The sequence below is a fragment of the Adiantum capillus-veneris genome, chromosome 25 (assembly GCF_014529385.1).
Source record: "Adiantum capillus-veneris isolate H3 chromosome 25, ASM1452938v2, whole genome shotgun sequence".
NCBI lineage: Eukaryota > Viridiplantae > Streptophyta > Polypodiopsida > Polypodiales > Pteridaceae > Adiantum > Adiantum capillus-veneris.
The window spans coordinates 87260729-87273385 of NC_140955.1; positions in this window are offsets into that span (position 1 = coordinate 87260729).

The window sequence follows — 12657 nt, forward strand, 5'->3', positions numbered from 1 at the left end:
GAGAATCATCTGTGAGTTGTTTATGTGAAGTTACAGAATTTCAGGTCTACGGCTTGAAACAACATCAAAAGACTATCAACCACTGAAACCGCCTGGAGATTATGCTCATAAAAGTTGTAGGAACCAGTGGGTAAGCATAAGGATGCATTTGAGGTAAATTTTCAAGAGTTGGTAAAAACTCAGATTATTTATATTTTCTTTAGAATTTAGGCCAAATTAAGTTTTGACTTGACTAAGAGGCTTAAAACATGTCACAAAAAGAGTAAGTATTGAAAAAATTACAAAAAATTGTTCATTCATGCCAAAAGTATATAATCGCGATTATTTACATTTGGCTTAAAATTCATCAAGGTTGATACCAGGGCATGATTACAAACATCTTTTGTGAAGGCTCATAGAGTGTGGATCACAAAATAGACCAAAAACTTGATAAAAACTAAAATCTTACTGATTATCGAGAAATTGAGATTGACTTGATAAATCTTGTTCAAATTTTATGAAACTTGACTCATAGGCTTAGTTTAAAGTGTTTAACATGTGTGTATACCCAAATGATAAAAATATACTAAAATTTTTGATAATTATACATAATCGCAATTATTTACTTTTGTCCTATTTTTTCAAGTATATTTGGTCAACCAAGCATACCACAGGTTTTATCATGTTGTATTGAACACTCATATCAAATTTGGTGAAATTTGGATCTGTAAAGTGAAAATTGTGCCCAGTTTTGTAAAAACAGGCTGCGGACACAAAACTGTTGACAAATTGAGCAGAGTTTATCCAAACTTTGTGAAAACTTTGCTAGGGAGCTTAAGTAGAGTTGCTTTACCTCTTTGTATCATCATCTTGGCAAAAAAAATGCTTAAAAGTCCTAGAAGTAAATAAGTGGTGATTATTTACATCTATCCCAAGCTAGAAAATTTTTGCACAACTGAGTATATCACAGGGTCAAGCATATCAAGTAGACTACTCATATCAAATTTGGTGGAATCTGGATCACAAAAGAGAGACTTAAGCCAACAGACTCTTGAAAATTGAGTCTGCGGATACTAAACAGTCGATAACTCGGACAAGTCTTGTTCAAACTCAATAAAACTTGTCCAGAGACTACAACAAGGTGTCTATATGGAAAAACAAGTCTAAAAAGTGAGAAAATTGAGAATAAAATTATTTACTTTTGAGCCCTAGAGACAAGATTTTGGACTTTTGAGCTTGTACAGTGTTAGAGCGACATAATACAAGGTCACTGGTCAAGTTTGAAGGTCTCATTTTCTAGCTCACTTAGCTCAAATTGAAGTGATATACATAGACCAATCACAATAGTTAGTAGAAATTGTACAGTCTTTGAGAGAAAACAACTGACTTGGTTAAAACTGACACATGAACCAAGTTGCACGCAAAGAATTGAGAGCTTGATAGGAGTTGAATTCAAGTCAAGTGGAAAAAATGGATAACAATCTAATCCGTCGGGGTAAGTACTCAATCCAGGGTGTAACAAGTATATTGTTGGAACTAGGGTTGCAGAGAAACACACACAGCTTGGAGAAAACAAAGGAAGCTCAAGGCACACAACAGAGAGTGTGTTACTTAGTGTGCAATGGAAAGATAGATAGCCCTAGAGTGATGGGTGTATATACAATGCTCGGGGGAAAAAAACCTCCTAAAGAGGGAAAAAATGCCCCGGCGGTCCTAGTGTGTTCACACACATCACTACCACATGTATATCGTAACAAATCCCCCCTGGAGTGATGCGGTGAACGAGAGCTGACACATGAGTAGAGGGAAGTGCCATGACCTGAGGACATGATCAGTCCACAAAGGGGAGTAAGCCCAAAGCTTTGCGGAAAGCTTCAAGCTTCTCACGAGACAATGCCTTTGTGAAAAGATCTACAAGGTTGTCCTGTGTTGGCACATAAGCCAAGCTGATGTCTCCTGCTGAGAGACTCTCCCTGACATAGTGGTAATGCACCTCAATGTGCTTTGTGCGAGCATGAAAAACTGGGTTCCTCGCAACTGCCAATGCGCTCTGACTGTCAGTGTAGATAGTGTTGGCAGTGTCCTGTCCAACACCCAAATCAGCCATAAGGCGTCTGAGCCATACACACTCAACCGTAGCTGTGAATAGTGTCCTATACTCAGCCTCACAACTCTAAGTGGCCACAGTAGGTTGCTTCTTGCTCAACCATGATATACATGAACTGCCAAGCATGAAACAAAAACCACTTGTGGACACTCGCGTGTCAAAACAACCAGCCCAATCTGAGTCCGAAAAAGCATGTAAGTCTGGCGGCAATGATCCCCCCTTGGGATAAAGCAAGCCAAGATGTAAAGTGCCACTAAGGTAGCGGAAAATCCTCTTGACAACTTGCCAATGCTTAGACCCTGGGCTATGCATAAATCTGCTGACCTGTGAGACTGCAAACTGAATATCCGGCCTCGTGTTGCATACATAAATGAGGCAGCCAACAACAGTTTGGTAAAGAGTGACATCAGCAGGATTGCCAACATCATGTAGACTCAACCTCAAACCTGTTTCCATGGGAGTGGCACTAGGTTTGCAATCCTCAAGTCCAAACTTACATAGCAATGTCTCTATGTAACTTTTCTGACACAAGGCAATACCACCATCACACTGCTTAAACTGTATACCCAAGTAATGATGCAACAGCCCCAAATCTTTGATCTTGAAAGTAGCATTCAAATCATCCTTAAATTCAGCAATATGTCTCTCATTTGGTCTAGTGATCAGCAAATCATCAACATAAAGAACCACAATGAGAAGTACATCACCCTCACGCTTTACATACAATGTGCTTTCTGCTGGACTGTTACGAAAGCCTCGTTTAACCAAATGAGTGTCAACTTTCTCATACCAAGCACGAGGAGATTGCTTCAACCCATACAAAGCCTTCTTACATCTGCACACTTTGTCCTCTTGTCCTTTTATGACAAAACCGCGAGGCTCCGTTACATAAACTTCCTCAAATATGTCACCATTCAAGAAAGTAGTAACAATGTCTGATTGATGTACATCCCAACCAAAATGAGCTGACAATGCACATAGAAAATGCACAGTAGTCATACGACAAGTGGGAGCAAAAGTCTCTTCATAATCAATGCCTTTTTGCTGTGCATAACCCTTTGCAACAAGTCGAGCCTTATGGCGATCGATCTCACCATCCGGCTTGCGTTTTAACTTGTAAACCCACTTCGTACCAATGGCCTTTTTGCCAGGAGGCAAATCACATAAAGTCCATGTGTCATTCTCTATAAGTGCATCATATTCTGATTGCATGGCAGCCATCCAATTTTTTGAATTCTGTGCTTCATCAAAAGACAGAGGCTCCTCAACATCATGTAAACTAGACACAACCAAAGCATAACAATCGGATGCATAAGATGCATGGCAAGAGCCTGAACGAGTACGACTAGACAAAGGTGCATCCAATTTACTGTCACGCAAAGTCTGCACCAACCATTTTGGCATACCTCTAGCCTGCTCATTTTCAGCCCTTTCCTCATCAAGTACATCATGTACATGTGCATCAGTAATAGGCTGATCTAAAACATTTTCAGAAACCCCCATAGGCTGTACATTTGCCTCATTGGAACTTACATTCGTATTTCCACCACTGAAAAGAGGCAACAAAGTGTCATAAATGCCCTGTGAGCTTACATTACTGTCTCTAGTACATGACATCAAGGGCTGAACAGAATCTTCCACAAACACTACATCCTGAGAAACCAGAATATGTTTTGTTTGCGAATGATACAACCTGTAACCTTTGCTTTCAGCACTATAACAAAAAAAAATACATTTGACAGCCTTATCATCCAATTTTCTGCGCTGCACTTGTGGCACCAAAGCATATGCCAAACAGCCAAAAACACGCATGTGCTCAATAGAAGGCTTTCTATCATGCCATGCTTCATATGGAGTAATAGACTGCAAAGCTTTCGTAGGACACCTGTTAAGTACATAAGTGGCACACATGATGGCCTCAAGCTAAAAAGAATGCAGTAAAGCTTGACTTTTGACCATACATCGTGCCATTTCCGTCAGTGACCTGTTTTTCCTCTCAGCAACACCATTTTGCTGAGGTGTATAAGGCACTGTACATTGGTGTTTTATCCCACGACTAGCCAAAAATGCATTAAATTCATGAGACATATACTCCCCCCCTCGATAGGAACAGAGGGTGCCCATAGTACATTTCGAGATATTTTCAGCCATAGCCAGAAATTGTTTGAAGCACATAAAAACTTTGGACTTTGCTTTAAGCGGAAATACCCATGCATGCCTGGAGTAATCATAAATGAAAGTCATGAAGTACAAGTAATTGCCCAAGGAAGGAGTCTGCATGGGCCCACAAACATCACTACGCACAAGCTGCAACCTGCAACCTGCATGTGGCCCGAACTGAACCATCCTTTGGAAACTTAGAACGTTGCATCTTACCCAAAATACAACCTTCACAAACATGTTTGAAAGGTGCTTCAAGAGGCGGCAAAGAAGCAACCATATCAGATTTCTGCAAACGCAGCAAACTGGCAAAATTCAGATGACCAAAACGTGCATGACAAAGTTTTGCATCTGAAATAGCCCTTGAATCTGCAACAGCATTTGCAAAATTTTGTCCACACTCGTCATACAAAGTGAGATTATACATTCCACGGCACAAAAGCCCAGATGCAACAATTTCATCACCAAAACTGAGATCATGAACTGTACATCTGTCATCCACAAATTTGACTACAAGTCCAAGTCTAGCAAGTGCGGATACAGACAAGAGATTTTTCTTGATCCCAGGTACATAAAGTGCATCAACAAGTGTGAAGGAACTGCCATTAGCAGTAGTGGGCACAATCTTTCCAACTCCTTGAACTGGATAAGAGGCGTTGTTGGCACAAGTGACTGAATTCCCATGAGGGACAGACTCGAGAGAGATAAACAATTCACGATGTGAGGTAATGTGCTTTGTAGCACCACTGTCGAAATACCACACATGTGAATCTGCAGCAACTGACAAGCATGCATCATGGACAGCAGGATTGTAAGTGCACTCTGTGCTAAAAGCCCATTCTGCATCAACATCAGCAACACAGTCTCCTTTCACAGAAGACTCAACAATGGCTGCATTTGTAGTGGAACCAGCATTTGCAGTGGAACCACCCTCTTTCTTCTTAGCCTCTTTGGCCTTCAACTTAGAACACGACTTGATCAAGTGATCATTGGCTTTACAATAATGGCAACGCATCTTCTTTTTGTCCTTATCACCAGAATTGCCAGACGAAGTACTGCCTGTAGAAGCATTAGGAACAGAATTTTTGCCACTCGCAGCATAACCATAAGAAGTGGCTGCATTACTGTTACCACCCTTTCTTTGAGAAGCAATAAAAGCCTGTTCAACTGCACGCTGCCTAGTCCTGTTTTTCCTAGAAAGTGACTCTTGCAACAACAATGTGCATAATGCATCAAACTTGACAACTTCAGGATTTCCTTGGGTCATCAGTCTCCAAGTACTAGCAAATGTCTGATAGGAATCTGGTAAGGCATCAAGAACCTTCTGCACAAGGGAACTGTTTGAAATGACTTCACCTGCAGAAATAAGCTGCTCATTGATATCCTTGACACTAGCAAGGAAAGTGTCCATATCATCTTCCTCATGCATAATCTTCAACTCCAGCTCTTTACGCAGCAAAGCAATTTTAGCCTCATTGCGGCTTGCATAAAGACCTGCTAGAATATCCCAAGCCTGTTTTGCAGATTTTGCAGAACGGATGTGAGGAACAATGGTGTGCTTCACAGACAACGCAATCAATGCATGAGCCTGCGCATCCTTAACATCCCAACGAGCTTGTTCTGCCGTAGGCAAAACAACTCTAACAGCTGCAATCCTTGCAGCAAGACCTGCAACATCCTCAACATCGCCTACATCCGCAGAACCAGGACGTACATCAATGCCCTGCACAATGTTCCAGACACCCTTTGACACAAGAACATGTTTCATCATATAAGCCCACATAGGGTAGTTGTCCCCATCCAACTTGTCCTCAACAGCAAACATCTTGAACACATCTGTGTTGTTGTTGTCAGCCATGGTAAATGCTGCACCTGATGTGAAAACTGTCCGAAAATAGGAGAAACGGAGCGGGAACAACCTATGCTATATAGCACAAACCGTAGAAGACTATGAGGCACCTGTTATGCAGAAAATGGCACTGACAGAAATTCTGCACAAAATGAAGAAATAGCCTGTGCAGTACTGCCTGTAGTGGAAACGGAGGCCGAAATGAGCCCAAAATATTTGTCGACCTGCGAACGCTCAGTGAAATCGGAGAAAGTGAGCAGGCATGTGCTGGAGCAGCTGGCGACTAAGCCTGGGAGGACGTGACCTGCTCTGATACCAATTGTTGGAATTAGGGTTGCAGAGAAACACACATAGCTTGGAGAAAATGAAGGAATCTCAAGGCACACAATAGAGAGTGTGTTACTTAGTGTGCAATGGAAAGATAGATAGCCCTAGAGTGATGGGCGTATATACAATGCTCGGGGGAAAAAACCTCCTAAAGAGGGAAAAAATACCCCGGAGGTCCTAGTGTGTTCACACACATCACTACCACATGTATATGGTAACATATATATGAACCTTAGATCTGGTTGTACACTAGCAAATCAAGGCATACTTGGAGAGACCGCTAGGAGGGTATTTATCGAAGAGAGTGTGAATCAAGGTGATCAATGGGACCGGAACAACAGTGCAATATAAGCACATACTCACCTTTTATAAGACTAACGTCCATGGAGCTCAGGTTTTACTGGATCCTAATGAAGAGTATGCCATTCGCATTGATGACCATGACATAGAGTTCGAAGAGGAAATAAGAGCAAACAAACAAGGAAAAATGTATATGGATAAAAATGGGACTCAGTATGTAAAAGTTAAAATTTTTGATGTGACTACAATAATTTTGGATATGGCAGCAAAGAAGGTTCACCGACTTTAGAATTTGAGGGATACGATCAAGTTCATCTGAAACCTTTGAAACGGCTTAGCACTAATAATCCTAGGATTGGAGTCTATTTTGGGAGGACAAGAACGTCAAGGATCTTTTATGGACCTCTCATGCCAAACCAGGGCAGTTAACACCCATGAAGATCATATATATCTTCAAGATCAAAGACAAGGGTTCAACAGATCTACCATCTTACCTATTTAGGGATTTTTATAACAATAACTTTGTTATGATAAGTCCTGAGGAGTTAGAACATACCATATACCAAGGGTACTCTATAAGAGATTGGATATTATGGCAAGGATCTGATCCAATTCCAAGAGAGGAAGTATGCCACCAGAGATCTTTTGGGAGCAATTTTAAAAAATATGAACCTACCTCATCACAAAAAAAGTGAGTGACATTAGAGCCAGTGCAGGGCTACATGAGTCACTATTTCCTACAGATCTGTTTGAAGGACTCGACATAGGACCAACTGCCAGAAGTGTTGGAGCTAAGCCGAAATGCAGTGCCTGTAAAGTACATGCATTCGAAGGAGTCATAGATGAACAAGCACTAGTGCCTGGTACACCTTATGTTGAGCCTAGTCCATCTACCGTACATAGGAAGAATTTCTTAGAACTAATTTGTCACTTGTACCTATTTTTGAAGTGGATGTGCAACAGATAGCAACCAAATATGTGCTATATCCAGAAGATGATGAAATACAGTTAATGACTCAAAAACCAGTGATTAATTAGGGGAGTAAACAATCAACTAACAAGATGGGTAATGAGCTATTGAAGAATCTAAAGATTGAAAATAGAGAAAAGGAGGAAGGCATTGAAGCAGTGAAGCAAGCAGAGAGAGCCTTTGAACATCAGATGGCAAGAACTGCTAGAGCTGTAGGAACTAAATCTGAACACTCAGGAGGAACCAGAAACGGTGAAGGTATCAACATATTTGAATGAGGAATTCAAACTAAAACTGAAGGAATTTTTGTTAGAATTGAAAGATGTTTTTGCATGGAAATACACATATATGAAAGGAGTAGATGCTAGCTTTTGTCCCAACACAAAATTAATTTGAAAGCAGAGGCAATTTGAGTTGTACAACAAAGGTACATGATGAATTCTAATTATGCCAAATAGGTTAAAAAAGAAATTGGCAAACTGTTGGTTGTGGGTTTCATTTATCCTTTGGAGAAAGCTACTTGGTTGTCACCAATTGTTGTAGTTCCAAAGAAGAATGGAAAGACCAGGGTGTGTGTGGATTACATGAAACAAAATGTTGCTACAGTAACTGATCCATTTCTCTTACATTTTTGTGGTACACTACTGGATGCAGTAGCTGGACATGAGATTTATAGTTTTTTGTATGGTTTTAGTGGGTTACAACCAAATTTCAATGGCATTTGAAGACAGGGAAAAAAAAACTTTGTGTGTGACTGAATGGGGAGTTTATACGAGCAATGTGATGATATTTGGCTTGAAAAATGCTCCATCAGTATTTCAAAAAGCAGTACAACATGTGTTTTCTAAATTCCTTAGAACATGCATGAGGGTTTTCTTGGATGATTTTCGTGTTTTTGGGAAAAATCAGGAGCATCTTGAATACTAGAAGTTGTGTTTTCAAAAATTCACGGAATTCAGATTGTCTTTATGTTAGGAAATAAGACGTAGCTAAATAGATAATTGAGTAGATTACTTAATGGAGAGAGACAGATTTATATACACGAGATTATAGAGTAGAGAGAGAGAGAGAGAGAGAGAGAGAGAGAGAGAGAGAGAGAGAGAGAGAGAGAGTACACACGATATACGTGGTTCAACCAATGTGGGCTACGTCCACGGGAAAGCAGCCACTCAATGGCTTTAGTACTTCAAAACAAGAAGTAGTTTACAAAGGAATTATACCCTTAATGGAGCTCCCGCCTTGCTTCACTCTCACCACCTCACACTCACCTTGTTGCATCAACTTCACACTATGAAATGTGTGTAGAAATGGCCTCCTTTTATAGGCCAAAAGGGTTGCCCTCTCTTATGAGAGACACCCATGTGTAGCCGCCCTTGTGTGAATAAGTCCAAATTGGACCCTCCAATACACCCATGTGTGGCCGCCCTTGAGAAGACAAGTCCACTTTTGAATTCGGCCACCAGCCACCGGCCATTGACTTCCGACCACCGGCCACCGGCCATTGACTTCCGACCACCGGCCATCGGCCATTGACTACCGGCCACCGGCCAACCGACCGGTTGTTTTCGGACCACTTTCCGGCCGCCATCCGGCCATAATATTCCGGCGAGAAAAGAATATTCCGGTGATTCTTGTCCGTGAAAATTTTGGTTTCCGGAGAGTGATTTTCCTTCACGCATGATGGCTTCTCCTCATAATGGGGGCCTTACAAATGTGCGCTTTTACCACAGAAAATTACAAGGGTAAATCAGGCTCCATACTTAACAATCTCCCACTTGGAGACTGATCTCCAAACCAAACCTGTGACTGCTTTCCATTCTGGCTTCTTATCCTTGAATGCCGATTGAAGATGAGCAAAAGCTCAACTTCTCCTTGTTGACCACCTTTGTAAACATGTCTGCAGGATTTTCACTTGTATGCACCTTTCCTAGCTTTAGTTGTCCCTCTTCCAAAGGAGTGCGTATGAAGTGATATCTCACCTCAATGTGCTTTGTCCTTGAATGAAAGGCTGAGTTCTTCGCAAGATGGATAGCGCTTTGGCTATCACTGTACAAGACACAATTGTCTTGTTTGAATCCAAGCTCTTCTAAGAATATGTGAAGCCACAGAATTTCTTTGCTTGCCTCCGTCATTGCTACATACTCTGCTTCCGTGGTAGAAAGTGAAACCACTTTTTGCAGCTTTGAAGCCCAGCTTACTGCTGTGCCTCCAACCGTGAACACATAGCCAATAGTGCTCCTTTGAGTATCTTTGTCACCTGCCATATCTGCATCAGCATACCCTTCTAGAAAAATATCAGTTCCTCAAAAATACAAAGCATTTTTTGTTGTCCCTTTTAGATACCTAAGTATCCACTTCACAGCTTGCCAATGCTCTTTACCTGGGTTGTCCATGAACCTACTCACAACTCCCAATGCATGTGCAATGTCTGGCCTTGTCCAGACCATAGCATACATTAGAGAACCTACCGCTGCAGCATATGGAACTTTAGGCATATAGGCTATCTCCTCTTGTGTCTTTGGACACATATCCTTCGTTAGTTTAAAATGACCAGCCAAAGGTGTAGAAACTGGTTTTGCATTTTGCATTGCAAACCTTTCTAGTACCTTCTTGATGTAATCTTCTTGAGATAGCTTTATTGTCTTCTTCGTCCTGTCCCTTGATATTTTCATACCAAGTATCCTCTTTGTAGCCCCTAAATCTTTCATTGAAAAAGATTTGGACAGCTCCTCTTTTAGGTCTTTGATGTCCAGCATGTTAGCACTTGCAATCAACATGTCATCAACATACAACATTAGGATGATGAATTTCCCATCTCCCAAATTCTCCGTGTAGACGCAGTGATCCGAGTTGCATCTTGTGAATCCATGATCCAACATCCATCGATCAAACTTCAAGTACCATTGTCTTGATGCTTGCTTTAAACCATACAAGCTCTTCTTTAATCTGCAAACCATTTTCTCCTTACCTTTTACTTCATACCCCTTTGGTTGAAGCATGTAGATTTCCTCCTCTAAGTCACCGTGAGGGAATGCCATATTTACATCCATTTGCTCGAGATTTAGATCATGAGCAACCACAAGGCTTAAGACAAGCCTAATTGAGTTCATTTTTACAACAGGAGAAAATATTTCATTGAAGTCAATACCTTTCTTTTTACCACAAGCCTAGACTTGTACCTTTTCTTCCCACCTTCTTCTTCATTTAGCTTGTACACCCATTTGTTTTGAAGTGCCCGCTTACCTTTAGGCAACTCAGCCAACTCCCATGTTTGGTTGCGATGTAGTGAGTCCATCTCCACTTGCATGCTCTTAGTCCATTCTTCTTTGGATTCATGTTGCATAGCTTCTTCATATGATTCCGGCTCTCCAGAATCTGAGATCAAGAGATGGTTGAAGGAAGGAACAAACCTTTCTAGAGGTCTACTTGCTCTTGTAGATCTTCGGGGAATAGGTTGAGGCTCCTCATTTGGTTGACGTTGTTGCACATTGTCACCGTTTGCAGTCCTTGAGTCTTCACCGTCCTCAAGCTCCATGTACTCATCACCTATTTCTTTTGTTTGTTTTCTTTCCAAGTAATCTTTGTACATATTTTATTTGTTAAAAATTACATCCCTACTCCTTAAGATTTTACCATCTTCAGGATTCCATAGCCGATACCCAAAGTCTCCTTCTCCATAGCCAATGAAGAAACACTTTTTGTACTTTGCATCTAACTTTGATCTTCGGCTTCTATCTATGTGCATGAAAGCCTCACACCCAAACACTTTGAGAAATGCATAATTCACCGGTTTACCTGTCCATGCCTCTTCTGGAACTCCCCCATCCAATGCCGTTAAGGGTGACCGATTGATTAAGTACACAGACGTACTTACAGCTTCCGCCCAAAGCTCAAGCGGTAGGCCTGCATGTAGCCGCATGCTTCGTGCTCGTTCCATGATTGTCTTGTTCATCCTTTCCGAAATCCCATTTTGTTGAGGTGTCCTTGGGGTTGTCCTTTGCCTCCGAATGCCATTGCTAGCACAAAAGCTTTCAAAAGCTTGGCTGCAATATTCGGCTCCATTGTCGGATCTGAGGAATTTAACCTTGGTACCTGTTTCATTATCCACAAAGGCTTTCCACCTTTGAAATATGGAAAATACATCGGATTTATTCTTCATGACATAAACCCATGTTTTTCTAGTCGCATCGTCTATGAATGTTACATAGTACAATGAACCACCAAGTGATGGTGTACTTGCAGGACCCCAAACATCAGAATGAACCAACTCAAGTTTTTTATTTTTTTCTTTCATTTCCTGATTTTTGAAATTTTACCCTCTTTTGTTTACCATAAACACAATCTTCACAGAACTCTAAGTCCATTTCTTTCAAACCTGGTAGAAGCTTCTTTGTTTGAAGGATTTGCATTCCTTTGGCACTCATATGCCCAAGTCGATAGTGCCACACTGCACTGTCAACTTCTGTAGTTGCTGCACAAGCTGAAGGTTGCGTGCTAACAGTACACAAGTTCCTTCTTGACGTGGCCCTTCTTGCCGCAGTTCCAACATTCAAGAACTGACTTTGTGCGTGACTTGCTCCGCCTTGAGCAATCACGACCCTTTTGGTTTTTGAACCTCTCCTTAAGCTTTCCTCTTGTTTCCACTGATAGTGCAGCACTTGATGATTCTCCTGTGCTTCTCCTTCGCATTTCCTCGCTTAGGAGAACACCCACAACATCATCAAACTTAAGAGTATTTGTGCCAGAGATAGAATTACTTACAGCCATCACAAGGCTTTCCCAACTATCCGGTAGAGATGATAGTATAAGGAGAGCTCGCACTTCGTCATCGAAATTGATTTTCACTGATCGAAGTTGACTTATGTTTGTGTTAAAGTCATTTAGGTGTTCTGCAACTCAACCATTCTCTGCCATCTTTAGATTGAACAAGCGCTTTATAAGAAATACCTTATTGGATGCCGATGG